The sequence below is a fragment of the Triticum aestivum genome, chromosome 2A (genome assembly GCF_018294505.1).
Source record: "Triticum aestivum cultivar Chinese Spring chromosome 2A, IWGSC CS RefSeq v2.1, whole genome shotgun sequence".
NCBI classification, from domain to species: domain Eukaryota; kingdom Viridiplantae; phylum Streptophyta; class Magnoliopsida; order Poales; family Poaceae; genus Triticum; species Triticum aestivum.
Window position 1 is genome coordinate 655,094,430 of NC_057797.1, and position 3,595 is coordinate 655,098,024.

Below are 3,595 nucleotides of genomic sequence, written 5' to 3' on the forward strand. Positions count from 1 at the left end.
CACGGACATGACGAGGGGTCTTGAAATGGTCGAGAGGTAAAGATTCATATATGGGACGATAGTATTCGAACACCGAAAGTGTTCTGGGGGTACCGGGTACATATCGGGTCACCGGAAAGGGTTCCGGACAACCCCCGGCAAGCTATATGGGCCTAATGGGCCAAGAGGGGAAACACACCAGCCACAAATGGGCTGGTGCGCCCCCCCCCCCATATGGGCTGGCCAAATTGGAGAAAGAAAGGGGAAGAAGGAAAGGAAAACGGGAATAGGATTCCCCCTTCCCCCTCTTCCCTTCCTACTCCGAATAGGAATAGGAAAGGGGGGAGGCCGAATTGGGAGGACCCCAAGTAGGATTCCTCCTACTTGGGGCGCCCCCTTAGCTGCCTCTCCTCACCTCCAACCTATATATATGTGCGGGGGGCACCGCTAGAACACACACCAAACATTATTAGCCGTATACGGCGCCCCCTCCACAGTTTGCGCCTTCGGTCATATCTTCGTAGTGCTTAGGCGAAGCCCTGCGTAGATCACTTCACCATCATTGTTACCACGCTATTGTGCTAACGGAACTCTCCCTCGACACTTTGCTGGATCAAGAATTCGAGGGACGTCATTGAGCTGAACGTGTGTAGAACTCGGAGGTGTCGTACGTTCGGTGCTTGATCGGTCGGAACGAGAAGAAGTTCGACTACATCAACCGCGTTGTCAAACGCTTCCGCTTTCGGTCTACAAGGGTACGTAGACACACTCTCCCCCTCTCGTTTCTATGCATCTCCAAGATAGATCTTGTGTGAGCGTAGGAAATTTTTGAAATTGCATGCTACGTTTCCCAACAACGGGACCTACGGGTCTATAGTAGTAGCTAGATGACTCTCTTTCTCTCTTTTTGATCTTCAATACAATGATCTCTTTGGAGATCTACTAGATGTAATTCTCACAATGTGTTTCTTGAGATCCGATGAATTATGGGTTTATGATCAGATTATTCATCGAAAGTATTTGAGTCTTTTTTTTATTTATTTACACGTGATTTTGTAGCCTTGTATTTTCCCTGATCTATCTATCTCTTTTGGCGAATTAGATTGATTTATCTTCACTAGGAGAGGTGCTTGGTAGTTGGTTCAATCTTGCAGTATCCTTACTCTGTGACAGGGGGAGTTGCAAGGCACATATTTATATTGTCACTACTAAGGATAAAACGATGAGGTTCGAACATATTAATTGATTTTATATCATCATGCTTAAAGCGTTAATCTGTTTGTCATGAACTTAATACTCGAGATGCATGCTGGATAACGATCTTGGGGTGGAGTAATAGTAGTACATGCACAGGGATTTCCGGTCTACTTGTCACGGGCGTAATGCCTATATATTGATCGTGCCATGAAGAATCATCATAACTATGCGCTATTTCATCAATTGTCAAATAGTAATTTGTCTACCCACTGTTGCCATGCCCATGAGACAGATGCCTCTAGTGAACCTGTTGGCCCCGGGTCCATCTTCTATATTTACTAAAACCCTAAAGGTGTGTTTGGTAGCATTGCCAACCAAGTATTCTTGTTCTTCTCTAATACATGTTGAGTGCAGACATGCAGAGTACATGCATTTGTTGTTGTTTAGTAGCAGTATATGTGCTAATACATGCTAGGTGAGGCTCTGTTTGGCAGCTTGCATCTATTTAGAACGTCGGATGGTACTGTAGCAATTGGTATTTTCAAATAAGTGCACAAAATATTTCAAAAATGTTAACAAATGTTTACACTTGAAAAAATAACATTTCTTAAAATTCTGGAAACTTTTTTTTGAATTTGAAACAAATTTTGAAAGTTTGACCATTTTAAAATTTTATTCTTTTAAAAAAATCTAAATATTTTTTGAAAATCTGAACATTTTTAAAAATTCTAACAATTTTTGAATTTCTGGATTTTTTTGAAACTTTTAACACTTTTTCAAAATCTGGACAATTTTTTAAAATTTTAACATTTTGAAAATCTAGACAGTTTTAAAAGGTAACAAAATTTAAAAATCTAGACATTTTGTTGAAAATTTGAACAAATTTTATAAATCTGAATAATTTTTTGTATTCTGAACATTTTTTAAAAGAAATTCTGGATATTTTTAAAAATACGTTATTGCTTGCTTCGCTCATGCATGCTGACCAGCCAACGGCTGTTGGGGTGTTCCCTCTTCTTGAATGCTACGAGGGTATTTAGACTGAGCTCGTGCATGCCCAGGAGGCCCAGTGCTGGCTACCAAACACCCAAAATTGAGTCGAGGAGGGAACTTTTGAGCTCATGCACACTCCATGCGCTACCAAATACACCCTAAACTTCCTCGTTGTTTTTGTTTTGTTTTTATATTATTTTATCTATCTGCCACTATCATATCAATACTTGCAATTGGCGGGAACAAGCGGGATTGACAACCCTCTTGTCTTTGTTGGGTGCAAGCATATGCTTTGTGAGTGTGCAGGTACCACTTACTTTGTTTGTCGAGTGTCTCTACTGGTTCGATAAACCTTAATTCTTAACTAAAGGAAATACTATATGCTACTATACTACATGACCCTTTCTCTTTACAGAAATCCCAACACCATCACAAGTAGTAGAAAAAAATTTGGTGTTCTTGCTGAGGAGGCTTCGCCATCACAAATACAGGTACCTTCGCTCACATTTATCAATTTGCTTGTTTTTACTTCCTTTGGCATTTGCCTTTTTATTTGCCGATGCAAGTTGTTCCGCACGCCGCTGCAGCAGTCAAACAAAGCACGGCTCGAGCCACGATCCCGCAATGAAACTCGTTGCTCGCAGCGAGTCTAAGGGCCAGTTCTTTTGGGCAATTCTCTTAGAATTGACCCCCTTCACAGCTTCTTCTAGAATTGCCATTTCATTTTTTTACAATTCCTAGCTAGTTAAGGTCTAATTAGTTAGGAGTTGTAAAAAAATATGAAGTGACAATTCTGAAAAAAGCTGAGGAGGAGGTCAATTCTGGGTCCAAAAGAACTGGCCCTAAACCATTGCGGATTTGGCACGCGCTCCCCCCTCCTCGATCCCCCACCCACGTTATTTTTCCTTGACACCGCTGAGAGCACTTCGCACGGAAGCAGCGATGTGCCGCATTCCCGACTTGTACCGTGTCCATGGCTACCCCACTAACCGTCGGGCCGAGTGGTGGATTTGGAGTCGAGCTGGTTCCCGTTGCGTGACCGAGGTTTCATTCGTTGTGTGTGAGCTATCTGAAGAAATACTACGAAGAAACTGAATCTCACCCGCTCTCTTTGTTTGTGGAACACCTATGTTCAGTTTCTGACAGAAAGATGGCAATCTGGGGCCAAATTTATCGACGGAGCCCGAAGCATACAAGGCGCAAATTTGGCCAACTAAATTTTCCATCATCTATTTTGGGTAACTAACTACTCCATCCGGGAAGGGAACGCTGCCCAGGAGTAGGGATATCTAACAAATTATAAGCAGAGGACACCCAAAACTGCTATTCCCCATTATCAAACTGACGACGCGTGCTAGCGAACCGAGAAGGTGAAACTGAATATCAGAAAGGCATAAACAGAGGTTCAGAAAATACAGAAATCGGG